The sequence below is a fragment of the Dermacentor variabilis genome, unplaced genomic scaffold, assembly GCF_050947875.1.
Source record: "Dermacentor variabilis isolate Ectoservices unplaced genomic scaffold, ASM5094787v1 scaffold_13, whole genome shotgun sequence".
Classification (NCBI taxonomy): Eukaryota; Metazoa; Arthropoda; class Arachnida; order Ixodida; family Ixodidae; genus Dermacentor; species Dermacentor variabilis.
Genome location: NW_027460291.1, coordinates 45,173,674 through 45,187,598, shown reverse-complemented (window position 1 = coordinate 45,187,598; position 13,925 = coordinate 45,173,674). Strand labels below are relative to the sequence as shown.

The 13,925-nt window shown below is 48.6% G+C and overlaps 1 non-coding gene across 1 annotated transcript; it reads left to right on the top strand.

Annotated features, from left to right (window-relative positions):
* Positions 1-3,682: 3,682 nt before the first annotated feature.
* On the top strand, positions 3,683-3,755 carry TRNAV-CAC (transfer RNA valine (anticodon CAC)). The gene has a single exon. It is a non-coding gene; the product is annotated as a tRNA-Val (tRNA).
* The last annotated feature ends 10,170 nt before the right edge of the window (positions 3,756-13,925 follow it).

Sequence of the window (13,925 nt, the reverse complement as noted above, 5' to 3'; positions counted from 1 at the left end):
AACATTTTCGCGATGCGCTTGCGCGAGTACAGCTTATGCCGGAAGTGCTGGCCCTTGGGGCCTATCAAATGAATGATGTGTGGGCGATAACCTTCAAGGACGAAGACGCCAAGAAAAACATACTTTCACTCGAGGCATTCAGCGTCAAGGAGCACTGGTGCGTCGTTACTGACCCGTGCAAACAGGATGTGTGGATGAAGCTTCACTGGCTCCTGCACACCACGCCCGACGACGAAGTTCGAACGGCTTTGGCACCTTTTGGCAAAGTTGTTGAAATTTCCAAAGGGAAGTGACGTGTCTCAGGCTGGTACGAGAAGGGCTCTCACACACGTTTGGTGTCCTTGCGCCTGAAGTCCGGTTTGACGGTCGAAGACCTGCCGCACCAGTTGCGCATAGGCGAAGACAACCACTTGTATTCGTATCTGGTTGAGCGCCGCTCTGCCTCCGGTGCCACGGAACCGGTCACATACGGCGCGAGTGCCGGGTACCGCGCTGCGGTGCCTGCCGCCGCTATGGCCACGAGGAGAGCCAGCGTGTACGCAGCTATGCCAATGTAACCGGAACAGGCGGAAGCGACATTGTGCAAGAGCACCTTATGGACCAGGCAGACGCCGAAGAAGCTCCTGTGGGAAGTGGGCATCAGGCGAGCAGGCAAGAGAACCCGCTTGTAGCGTCTTCTGTAAAGGACAAAGAACTAAAAACGGAGGACGAAAAACGACAACGGGCCCACCCAAGCACTCGCGAAAGTACTCCCGAGATGGAAACAATTCTTGGAGGTGGCGCATCGACTTCGCAGAATGACTCGGAGAACGAGGCACTCCCGAAAAGTGAAAAAAAATCAACCTGCAACAGCTGTTACTAAGAGACCTCATGAGAAGGTGGCTAGCGACGAGGATTGCTCCGATCCAACGAGCGCTGTGGGACCGCCGACGCAGTTGGGGGAAACCCCAACCAAGCGTGAACTGGGACACGAAAGATGCTACGGCGCAAAGAACGAAATCAAAAGAATTTGCTATCGTGACCAAGTCACTACTGATAAAAATGTGATCCAGAAAGCGTTTGTTGAGATACACGTGTTTGCTGGGGTGTAAGACACCTGTACACGAAGGCTTCTTTACAGAATTTATGCCACTAATGCCGAGGTTGAACGACGATATGAAAAAGACACTGGAAGCTCCCATTAGTGTAAATAAAATCGAAACAGCAATAAAGGAGTTAAGTGAAGGAAAGTCGCCTGGGCCTGATGGCCTTGGCGCGTCATTCTACAAAGCTTTTAAACAGGAATTGGCTGAAATACTCTACCATGTTATTAATGGAGCGTATGACAGCCACGGAATGCCTCCATCTTTTAAAACAAGCCATATTGTACTTATACATAAAACAGATGACCCCTCGAAATTACTTTCAGTTGAAGCATATCGACCGATAAGTCTTGCAAATGTTGATTACAGGATATTCATGAAAGTGTTAGCTAAAAGACTGCAAAGTGTAATAATATTGGTAGTTGGTAAACACCAAACATGTGGCATAAAGGGGAGGACAATTTTTACGAATGTTCATACAGCAGGAAGTGTACTGGAGTGCTGTGATATGGTATGCGGGCACGTGGCGATGGTACAGCTGGACCTTGAAAAAGCCTTTGATAGGGTAGCACACGAGGCGGTCTTTAGATTACTGGAATATAATAACGTAGGGGGGGGGCAAAATGGTCCTAGATGGAGTAAGAATGGCTTACACTGATTGTACTACCAATCTAATAATTATTAAGACATTAAGTGATCGAATATCAGTTGTAACTGGTGTGAAACAGGGAGATTCGATTTCAGCATTATTATTTGCAATGTTCTTGGAACCTTTTTTGTCTTAAAGTGCAAAACAACCAGAATATACGAGTTTTCCGTTTCTTCACACATGAAATTAAACTCTTGTCTTACGCAGATGACATTGCAATTTTTGTGAAGACAAAACAAGCATTGAAGTAGCCGTAAAAGATGCGAAAGAATTTTGTAGCTTTACTGGCAGTGCCATAAACTGGCAGAAGTGTTTAGGTTTCTGGCACGGAGAATGGGAAGATAAGCCAGAATGCTATGAAAGCATAAAGTTCACAACTGTGCCATCCAGCTACCTTGGTGTTCCGCTTCAATATTATAAAGATGCAACGAGCCAGTGGGCAGCACCAACCGAAAAAATGAAAGCACAGACATCAAAGTGGGGCGGACGAAGTATGTGTATTTTAACCCGTGCGATGGTGTGTAACTTGTTTTTTGGTAGCGAAAGTGTTTTATATGTTACAAGTGTTGTGTATGTCAAGGATATGTGTGCAGAATTTGCACAGAATATTTGCTGTTTCTTTGTGGGCATCTGGTTGGGATAGGCTGAGTCGTGTAAACTTGTTTCATGCGGTGGGGAATGGAGGTGTAGGTTTATCTCATTTGTTCTTGAAACAGGTCGTGTCGAGATTCGTGTTTTTCCGCGACCAAAGTGGCGTGTTTTTGTGCACTGTCATTCAATTGCGATTGTGTGATGCATTGCCTGATTTTATTGTTACCTCACACACGTTTCGTAATGTAGCTGTGAAAGGATTCATGCGTGAAGTTGTGGATAGTGTCCGTTTTCTCAGAGTGCATTTTTCAGTAGATTATCGTTCAGATGTTTCCAGAAAGAAGCTTTACAAGGACCTTATTTATGTCATCTGCCCTACACCGATTTATCGTGCAGCATACCATTTAGGACAAGAGCGGAATGTGCTGAAAGGTGTAAAAGGTTTCCCTGTGAAGGTTTCTACCAAAACTTTCTTCTTTATGTTACATTGCGGCACACTCCCTGTCAAAGCTTGCTCCAGGAAAAAGGTATCTTTGTGCCTGGGAGCGTCAACTGCATCATTTGTAAAAAGCCAGAGACCATAGAGCACATTTTCTTGAATTGCTGGGATTCCATATTCTTATCGGACATCCTACAGAGAACTCTCAAAAAAGGTTTCCCATCAACGCCTTTCGGGATAAGGTTTCTGCCTGTTGAGCAAACAGAGATGGTGCCGTATGACCTAATAATGTTGTTGTGCATGCACAGTCTCTGGAGGACGCAAATGGTGGTCAAAAATACAGACCAAGTTGCACGACCAGCAGAAGAGTATCTTGTTGAAAATATTGTACATGTACGTGACGCATATAGGTCTTTATGCGAGCACCCAGAATGGCTATGGATCTTTGACTACCTCATGACAACAAAATACCTTTAACGAAGCTGTATATTGTATAATACAGCCGGTGTTTTTATCGCCCTTTCTTCATTGTGAATGTAGTTTTCCTTTGAATTCAAAATTGTGAATTGAGCCATTCCATATTTCTTCGTATTGTATCGCTAACAGGTAATAAATAAATAAAAAAAAGGTTCCCGCAGTGTCGCGGTTATCACGTGCGCCTCACACGCTCAAGGCCCCCGGTTCGATCCCGGGCGGGAACAATGTACTACATTTTTTTTTTCCTATTGCAATTGCATACATGCAGAACAAAACGGGGAGCAAAGTAGCTTGAGGCGTGCTCTGTTCCCGTGGTGTAGCGGTTATCACGTGCGCCTCACACGCGCAAGGCCCCCGGTTCGAACAATGTACTACTTTTTTTTCCTATTGCAATTGCATACATGCAGAACAAAACGGGGAGCAAAGTAGCTTGAGGCGTGCTCGGTTCCCGTGGTGTAGCGGTTATCACGTGCGCCTCACACACGCAAGGCCCCCGGTTCGATCCCGGGCGGGAACAATGTACTGCCTTTTTTTACCTATTGCATACATGCAGAACAAAACGGGGAGCAAAGTAGCTTCAGGCGTGCTCGGTTTCCGTGGTGTAGCATTCTGCTTCCGCCAGCCGAGCTGATCGGATCGTTGAATCATGGCCTCAAGCGCGGCGGCGACAGCGGTCACTTTGCGCCGCGGAAACGGGTTCAGCAACGACGACGAAAGGGACTACCAGTTCATTTTGCCCCAACTGCCAAAAGGACGAATTGTTCTCAACACCGTCTTTTTACACGGTGATGTAAGAGCGAGGCCGTACAAGGTCGAGGATTTTCGGGATGCGCTTACGCCCACAAGCCTGCTGCCGGAAGTTGTGTGCCTCGGGGCCTACCGGGTCAATCACGTCTGGGCCGTGACCCTCAGGGACGCAGCTGCAACAAAACGCCTGCTGGCCCTGAAAGAGCTTCAGGTGAAAGGGCGTCGATGTGTCATCGTCGACCCGCAGGACCAGCAGGTGAAACTCCGGCTTCACTGGCTGCTGTACGGCGTTTCCGACGAGGACGTCCGGGCGGCATTCACAACCTTCGGCAAGGTAGAAGAGGTGAGCAGGGAGCGTTGGCGCGTCCAAGGCATGGGAGACAAGACCTCGACCACCCGGACCGTGCTACTGAAGCTGAGAAGCGGCATTAAAGTGGAAGACCTGCCTCACTAGGTCCGCGTCGGCGGAGAGTTGGCATTGGTGGTCGTACCTGGGCGGCCCATGCAGTGCCTGCGCTGCCAAGGGACAGGACACGTACGCCGTGATTGCAAAGTCCCTCGCTGTTCGAGATGCAGACGGTTCGGCCACGTCGACGCTGACTGCGTTAAATCTTACGCGGCCGTGACAGGACCAGCAGCGAGTGATGTTGCTGCAGAGCACGTCATGAACGCAGTCGAGACAGAAGAAGCTGCTAAGGGAGCCGGTGTGCAAGTGCCTTCATTGACTACAAATGCCACGACGGTACCGGAGGTCGCTCAAGCCAAGGTAGTCGAGGGTGCTGAGCAGGTGACTGGGCCTGCACGTGTCGAGAGGGACGAAGACCCTGTGAAGGCAGGTGCTAATGAAGGCGAACGCGAGGAGACTGAGTCAGCGATGCAACAGGGCGAGGATGCAAACGACGGGGACCGGGCGGCTAGTCTCGGTGCCACCTCCAAGCGCCCCCGTGACGAGGGCGGAGACAAGGACAGCGTGGCATCCAGCACAAGTGACGGGCCACCAGCGAAGACGCCTCTTGGGAGGCGGTTCATAATGGCTCCTAATCCGTCGCTCACTATTGCCACAGTAAACGTGAGAGGGTTGGCGGCCAAGCGTAGGCAAAGCCAAGTCCTACGGTTGGCCGCTGACCAAGACGTAGACGTTCTAGCTGTCCAGGAGACAAAGGTTGACGGAGAGGAGGAGACCGGGAGCATGGTGCGGCGTTTCATGACTAGATATTATGCGGTCGTGAGCCATGCGGTAGGGACGTCCGCCGGTTGTGTCCTGTTTGTTAAGAAGTTGCCTGGCCTTGTTGTTAAAAATGTATTTTCATGTCAAAGCGGAAGGATCGTTTTTTGTGATTTTGTTTTTCGTGAATTGGAATTCAGAGTCATGTGCATATATGCACCGAATGGTGTGGAAGAACGCGCTTCATTTTTTGCGAACCTTTTTCAGTATATTAGCACTGATAAGTGCATGGTTTTTTTGAGGGATTTCAATTGTGTTTTGAAGGCTCGGGATAGAGTCAATAATGCTGGTATTCGCGATAAAAGCAGTAGTGTGTTGACTAAGCTAATTAGTGATAATGAACTGGACAATGTCTGTGAGTGCCTGGAGGGGGAGCGGGAAGTCATGTACACACGATTCCAAGGTAGTAGTCATGCGCGGTTAGACCGCATATACGTATCACAAGACATAATTCCAAAGTGCCATAGTTATTCGGTGGCACCAGTATCGTTTTCAGATCACTGCATTGTGAAATGTCATATAGGCACGGAGAGGATGAAACAAGATTTTAATTGGGAATGACTTACTACTAAAAGACGAGCCATTTGTAGAGGCAGTACGTGAGGCCGTCAGGAAAGCAAGTGAAGAAAACAGTGAAACAATAGCAGAGAAATGGGAATACTTCAAACGAAACGTAAAAATGAAAGCTTTAGAAAGCTTGAGCTGCTTACGATTTCAGAAGGAAATGAAAGAAAGGGGCTTACGAAAGACACTTAAGCAGCTGATAGCACTGGAGTGCGAAGAGCCTGGGACGTATAAGCAAAATGTAGGAGCCATTAAAGAAAAAATCGAGCAGCTTGACAAAGAACGGTATCAAGGTGCGATTGTGCGAGCAAGAGCAAATGCATTAGTAGCTGGAGAGACGCCCACTAAACGGGCGCTGGGACTCGAAAAAGCGCAAGCTCGACGGAATCATGTCGACTGGATTTTATGGAACGGCACAGTTGCCGACGATAGTAAGAGCATAGGTCGAGCGTATCTAGAGTATTACCAGTCGCTCTCTGCGTTTCAAGAAGTGAATATAGACGAGTTTAGAAACGCCTTCCTATGTCGCATGCCGCGATTGAGTGACGATACGAAAGAGCGATTGAAAGGGAAAATAACAGAACGCGAAGTTGAAAAAGCGATTGATGATTTGAACCAAGTTAGATCACCTGGACCTGACGGTCTGGGCACGTGTTTGTATAAAGCTTTCAAGAAAGAACTGTCGCCGTTGCTAGCAGAGCTATTTAATGATGCGTATGATAACAAAACCTTGCCGTCTTCTTATGGAAAATCGCATAAAATACTCATTCCTAAGAGTGACCAAGTGGAGAAACTTAGGCTAGTAACTTCTTACAGGCCAATATCTTTAACCAATGTTGATTATGAGATTTTTATGAAACTTTTGGCTGCCCGATTTCAAAGCGTCATAAAGGACATAGTCGCAGATCATCAAACATTGCTAGGGTTGGCGTCTGGCACCACGTGCGGAAAGGCATTTCAACCGACCATCTCACCCTGCCTCGTCGAAATGAGGCGTGACTTCTCCTGTGATGGTTGGCGTCCCGCACCACATGTGGAAAGAACTTTATCTCACCCGACCTTCTTCCACCAGGCCTCGTCAAAATGAAGCGGGACTTGCTAATTCGCCATGACGATTTCGAGTGTCTGCCGGTCTGGTGGACGCCCCGCAGTCTACAGGCCTCTTTTGTGTGTGTGTTTGTGTGTGCGCGTGTGTGTGTGCGAGTTTAGAGAGACCCTTTCCTCGAACAAACTACAGAAGAACTTCCACGAACCCGCAACGCGCAGAAGCGACGGACAGGCGTCTACAATTCCAGGAGGCGGGACGACCTCCTCTTTGCAGCAGTCTCGGAATAAACAGAGCAGGAGCGGCCCTCTTTCTGTGCCGGTCACGTGACGTCGACGGAAGCAAGATCCCGCCCACGCAGTAGAGAGCCTATTTAAGGGGATCCGAAATTCACTTTTGATCACTTCATGCTCTTCTCATTTTCTTTCATCTACCTTTGAAAAAACCGTGCATGTTTCACACTAGAAATCGTCTCGCTCTTGCTTGGTCGCCATGGTCTACCGGATGCCTGCAGCCCGCCGACAACGCCACGCTACCGAATAAGTAACGTCGGTCGAGCTTCGATAGGCAGGCGCCGCTAAAACTCGGCAGCAGTACCATACGATACCCTGGAGGACGCAACAAACTGACTGGCAGCGATTGGGATACGGAACCCTGGAGACCCCAACTTGGATGACAGCTACGAGATCGTAGCCTCTTCGTCCCGGTGACAACGTTCGGAAGGAAGGTGTCTGGATTCATGACTGCATATGGTGAGTGCACGGCTTTTCTTCACTGAGATATCGCTTGGCTTTTACGCATTTTTTGGAAAGTATGGTGCAGTGATTTTTGTTTAACCGTTGACGGAAGTTTGGGTACGTCAAGGTTGCAATATAATGAAGAGTTAGCAGCACTAAGGGCAGCCATGAACTTGAAGGCACTAAAGAAGTCGGAATTGTTGAGCTTGGCCAAAGAGTTGGGCCTCCAAATTGCCGAATCAAAGAGAAAGCCGGAGATCATTGAGGCGATCGAAGCGATCGGGGCAGACGATGAACTGACGGAATGCCTAGAGAGCATTGAAGAGAAAGAGGAAGAGCGTAAGCGTCAAAGGAAAAAGATGAGCGTAAACGCCTACAGGAAAAAGAAGAGCTCGACCGTGTTGCACGCGACGCATTCGAAATGAAGCGCCTAGAGATTGAGTTGCTGAAAGCTCATAATACTGAAAGACCTAGCACAGGGGCACGTGAAAGCGAGCGCAGAATGACCGACTTGATGGCGCCCTACGCAGTAGGAGGGGACATAGGTCTTTTGCTGCTACAGTTTGAGCGCACGTGTGAAAAGGCAAAATTCGCAAGAAGCACGTGGCCACAACGCTTGCTTACGTTACTGCCACGTGAGGTAGCTGATATGATCGCCCGCATGGAGAAAGAAGAAGCAGAGGACTACGGTGAAGTCACAGCGAACCTGTTTAAAAGTTAGATTATCAGCATAAGCATTCAGGCGAAAATTCAGGGAAGTCAAGAAAACCAAAAGCGAGTCATACTCCGATTTTGCATACACCTTAAAGTAAAGCTGAAGGAGTGGCTCAGAGAAGAGGGTGCACTCGGCGACGCTGAAAAGACAATGCAGTGCGTTGCTTTAGAGCAGTTCTACCGCCAGTTGCCAGTAAACATCAAGTATTGGGTTCAGGATAGGCCAGTCGTAGACACTATCACGAGAGCGGCCAATCTCGCTTAGGAGTACGTAACCCGCCGTGCGTTCGAAGGCAACGGAGGTCCTAAGAAGGAGATGAATAAATACAGACCCGACAAGCCAAAGCGATGGTCAAAGTCGAGTCGGTATAAAACAATGGAAAGGTCAGATTCGGTGAAAACTAGTGACGAGGAGAGCGAAGGAAAGGAGGAGTCGCCAGAACGGAGGACAGAAAGGCAACAAAAATGGCTTTCGAGGCAAAGAAACAAGTAGTTTGCTACAACTGCCAGCAAACAGGGCATATCTCCGTGGGGTGCAGAAATCCCAAACTAGTATTTATGTCACTAAGTAGTAAAGTAGAAAATCTGAATTTGCTAGAACCATACATTCGAGACCTCGTGGTAAACGGCGAACCGTGTAGAGTGCTTCGCGACTCGGCAGCCACAATGGACGCAGTGCATCCGTCGAACATAGAGGAAGGCCAATTCAGAGGTGAAAGTGCTTCGATAAGGCAAGCCGTAGAGGCCTCCAGTGTTTGTCTCCCTGAGGCCAAGATTCCTATCGAAGGCCCTTTTGGAGTACTGGACACTGAAGCCGCCGCCTCGGCACATCTCCCGCCGCAGTATCCGTATTTGTTTTCTAACAAATCAGAGGATTTGCTACGACGCAAGGGAATCGGGTTTAGTGAGGGAACAGTGCAAGCCCAAACTCATTCCAAGGCAAGGGAGCTCGTGGCCAAGGCGGTGTACGAATGTCCAGTGGTGGAGGAAACAGGTCTGACGGAGGATTCGTCAACCAGCACCAAACAGGATAGCCCTATAGGGGATAATGCGGAAAGTACACCAGCTAATGAAGAGGTCAGGAAAGCAGCAGAGCCTGAAATGTCTCGCAAGGCAGAGTGCAGAAGGTTATTGAACTTAAGCCTTGCCACAATGATCGCTGAGCAGGAAATGCGTAAGGCACAAAGCAATGCTGAGCATTACTATGACAGAACGGCTCGCACGCGACGCTTTGAAGTTGGGGAAAAGGCAATGATCCTGAAACCCTCGTTGAATCGTTAACAGCAGTGACAAAAGACATTCACGAGACCATTGACAAGTTAGTAGAACAGGCGGAGTTGAATCCCAATAAAAGGGCCGAACTGAGCGAACTCGTATTTGAATTTAAAGACGTATTTTCAGACACACCGGGCAGGACCACTGCGATCGTTCACGATATTGAATTAACCTCGCCGGACCCAGTTCGTTCGAAAGGTTATCGCGTTTCACCTCGTCAGCGTGAAGTCATCGCCGCTGAAATAAACAAGATGTTAGAGCTAGGTCTAATCAAGCCAGCAGACAGTGATTATACCTCGCCTCCTGTCTTGGTTGAGCCCTCAGGAAAAGAACCGCGACCATGTATCGACTACCGCGGGCTCAATTTAATCACGAAGGACTGGACTTATCCAATATCCCATATCGAGGAAAGGCTTGAGAAAGTGAGCAGTGCTAATTTCATCTCTACGCTCGATTTAGTCAGATGGTATTGGCAGGTTCCGTTGACCGAGAGGGCAAGCAGGCTTGCGGCGTTTATTTGCCCGATAGGAACCTTTCGTCCGAAAGTCCTGAGCTTTGGATTGAAGAATGTGCCGCATTGCTTCTCTTCTCTTCTCTTATCGACCAGGTGCTGCGAGGAATGGAGGACTTTGCACTTCCGTATCTCATTGACATAGCAATCTTTTCTTCATCCTGGGCGGACCATATGCAACAGCTGCGAACCATGCTGTGTCGTCTACGAGAGGCCAACTTAACTGTTAAGGCTGCCAAATGCCAATTAGGGCGCGCAGAGGTAGCTTATCTAGGTCATGTAATAGGACGAGGTCATCGTCGGCCTTCCGAGGTTAAACTGACCGCAATAGACAGCTTCCCGCTACCACGCACCAAGCGAGACATCAGATCATTCATTGGCTTGGCAGGTTACTACCAAAGATTTATCCCGCGGTATTCCGAGATTGCGAGCTCTTTGACGGCTGCTCTCAGAAAACCAGAACCACAAACGGTAAAGTGGGATGACGCAAAAGAAAAGGCTTTTAGTATGCTGAAGAACGCACTAACGAGTCAGCCAGTGTTGAACGCGCCCGACTACTCTAAGCCATTCATTCTTCAGTGTGATCCCAGCGACAGGGTTATGGGGGTGGTGCTCTCTCAAAGGAAAGATGACGAGAACGAACACCCTCCCCTGTACGCCAGTAGAAAGCTTTCAGTTCGTGAGGAAGCATACAGTGCATCAGAAAAGGAATGCGCCTGCGTAGTATGGGCGGTGCAAAAGCAAGCTTGCTATATCCCTGGTTTAAGATTCACCATAGAGACTGACCACTGTCCCCTCACATGGCTGCAGCCCATGACTACGAAAAACTGTCGTCTTTTGTGCTGGAGCTTGTCTCTTCAACAGTACAGCTTCGATATTCACTACAAGAAGGGTAAGCTTAACGGCAACGCCGAAGGTTTGAGTCGTTGCCCCTAGAGTAACGAAAAGCTTCATGCGCTCCCGGGTTGCCATGGCATTTGTACGTTCGTTCATACGTTTTTTTTTTGAAGTGTAGCCGATTGTTAGCTGATTTTAATAAGCATGTCTTAAAGCTTTCAAGAAATGGCTGTTTTTAGTGTTCAGGGGGGAGAGACGCGCGTAAGGAATGAGAAAGGTGTAGCGAGTTTTCTTTTTTTTAAAGCCTGGTGTGTCTTGGAGGAGGGTGGCCTTGTGCTCGCTGCTTTGTGATTGTGGGCCCGGCACTGTTCTGGGGTGATTGCTTGCCCACGCAGAAGACGAAAAGTTGCGAGACCTGCTTGCAAGAGCAATTTGACCGGACCGGACCAGGGAGAAAAGTTACAAGAGCGCCACGAGGACTGATGACCACTCCCAGGAATGTACCAGCTACGAACTAAGGGTTCGTAACCTCTAAGGGGAATTCTGCTACTAAGACGCCGATTCCTCGCACAGCGGCTGCTGGCCCCTACACGTCGGGATCTTCCTACCCCGCCGGAGGTGCTGTTAGGGTTGGCGTCTGGCACCACGTGCGGAAAGGAATTTCAACCGACCATCTCATCCTGTCTCGTCGAAATGAGGCTTGACTTCTGCTGCGATGGTTGGCGTCCGGCTCCACATGCAGAAAGAACTTTCTCTCACGCGACCTTCTTCCACCAGGCCTCGTCTAAATGAAGCATGACTTCCTAATTCGCCATGACCATTTCGAGTGTCTGTCGGTCAGGCGGACGCGCCGCAGTGTACAGGCCTCTTTTGTGTGTGTATGTGTGTGTTTAGAGAGACCCTTTCCTCGAACACACTAGAGAACTTCCACTAACCCGCAACGCGCAGAAGAGACGGACACGCGTGTACAATTCCAGGAGGCGGCACGATCTCCACTTTGCAGCAGGCTCGGTATAACCAGAGAAGGAGGGGCCCTCTTTCTGTGCCGGTCACTAGACGTCGACGGAAGCAAGATCCCGCCAACGCAGTAGAGAGCCTATTTAGGGGCTCCGAAATTTACTTTTGATCACTTCATGCTCTTCTCATTTTCTTTCATCTACCTTTGAATAAACCGTGCAAGTTTCGCACTAGAAATCGTCTCGCTATTGCTTGGTCGCCGTGGTCTACCGGACGCCTGCAGCCCGCCGACAACGCCACGCTACTCAATAAGTAACGTCGGTCGAGCTTCGATAGGTAGGCGCCGCTACAACTCGGCAGCAGTACGATACGCTACCCTAGAGTACGCAACAACGTGTGGTATCAAAGGAAGGTCAATTTTTTCGAATATTCACACGATGCGGTGCGTGCTGGAATGCTGTCACGTCATCTCGGGCGGAGTCGTGGTGCTCCAGCTCGACCTCGAGAAAGCGTTTGATTCTGTCTCTCATGATCTTTTGTTTGCCATTTTGGATTACGTTAATGTTGGTTCCATCATCACTGAGGGAGTGGCGTTGGCGTACCAGAGCTGCACAACACGCTTAATTGTGAATAAATAATTGGGGGCCCCCATTAACGTCATGCGTTCTGTGCCTCAGGGCTGCCCTCCCAGTCCTCTTTTGTTTGGCATTTACACAGAAACTATGTGTTTGGCAACAACTGAGAATGACCAAATACGCGGGTATAGCTTGGCAGCCACACAAATCAAGCTCTTGGCATTTGCAGATGACATCGCGGTGTGTTGTACAAGCAAAGAAAGTGTGACGGAAACAATAAGGGGAGTGAAAAATTATTGTGATGTGACGGGTAGTAGAGTGAATTGGGGGAAGTCCCTCGGTTTCTGGCACAGAGAGTGGTCTTCGGCCCAGGACAATTTTGCAAATGTGAGCTGGATGAAAACCCCGACCGAGTATCTAGGTGTTTCCATGGACAGTTTCAAAAATAGCGACAAATACTGGACGAACCAAGCAAAAGAAACAAGAGAAAAAGCAGTCAAGGCAGAAAGCTGTGCTAGTTAGTGTGACAGCATTGATTAAAAGACTAGCGCAAATAACAGGGACACAGTCCTGTCGATTCCTCCGTCTGTGTCCCTGTTATTTTGCGCTAGTCTTTTAATCAAAGAAAAAGCAGACAGGTGGAAAGGCATCAACCCGTCCGTTTTCGCAAAGTTAACTGTGTGTAACATGTTTTCTTAATTACAAAGCTTTGGTACGTCATGGAAACGTTGTACTGTTCAAGGGTAAACGTGCAAAGGTTGCACAGTGTGTTCGCGATTTTTATCTGGGGCTCTACCTGGGAAAGGTGTAGCCGAACCAATGTGATCAGGCACGCGAAGCAAGGGGGGCTCGGCTTGGCGCATGTTTTTGTACGACTGCTTGTCAAGAAATTTTTGTTCTTTCGGAATGTGCGTGATCCATTTCTGCGTACTGTATGCCAGCTCAGGTTGAGAGGCGCTTTGCCGGCACTTACTGTTAGTACAGATAGTATGCCCAGAACGCTTCGTGGCTATATTAAAGAAGTTGCAGATAGCGTGCGCTTTCTTTATGTGCGTTTTTCTTTTGAGTATTTATGTGACGTTAAAAGGAAAACATTATATAAAGATGTTTGCGACATTGTATTTCGAGTGCCATTGTACAGAGCGCTATACAGTGCAGGATCAGGACTGGATGACCTTAAACGAGTGAAAAATGTGGAGGTGCCTACTGGGGTAAAGACATTCTTATTTGACATTCATTCATTATTCGTTCATTCATTTATTCATTCATTCATTATTTGAATGTAGACATTCTTACATTTATGGAAGAACGACCGCAGTGGTTGCTCAGGAGTTGACTTCCGGCCACCGTAGTGTACGGACGTGGCTGATATGAGCTCCGTCTGAGCGGATGTAGCGGCCCACCATAGCCGCGGTACCAGGAATGAAATGTCGCAGGATTGTGGAATCATGTTGCCCCCACTGCCAACTGGGTACGTTGTTCAAAATACCGTTTTTCTAC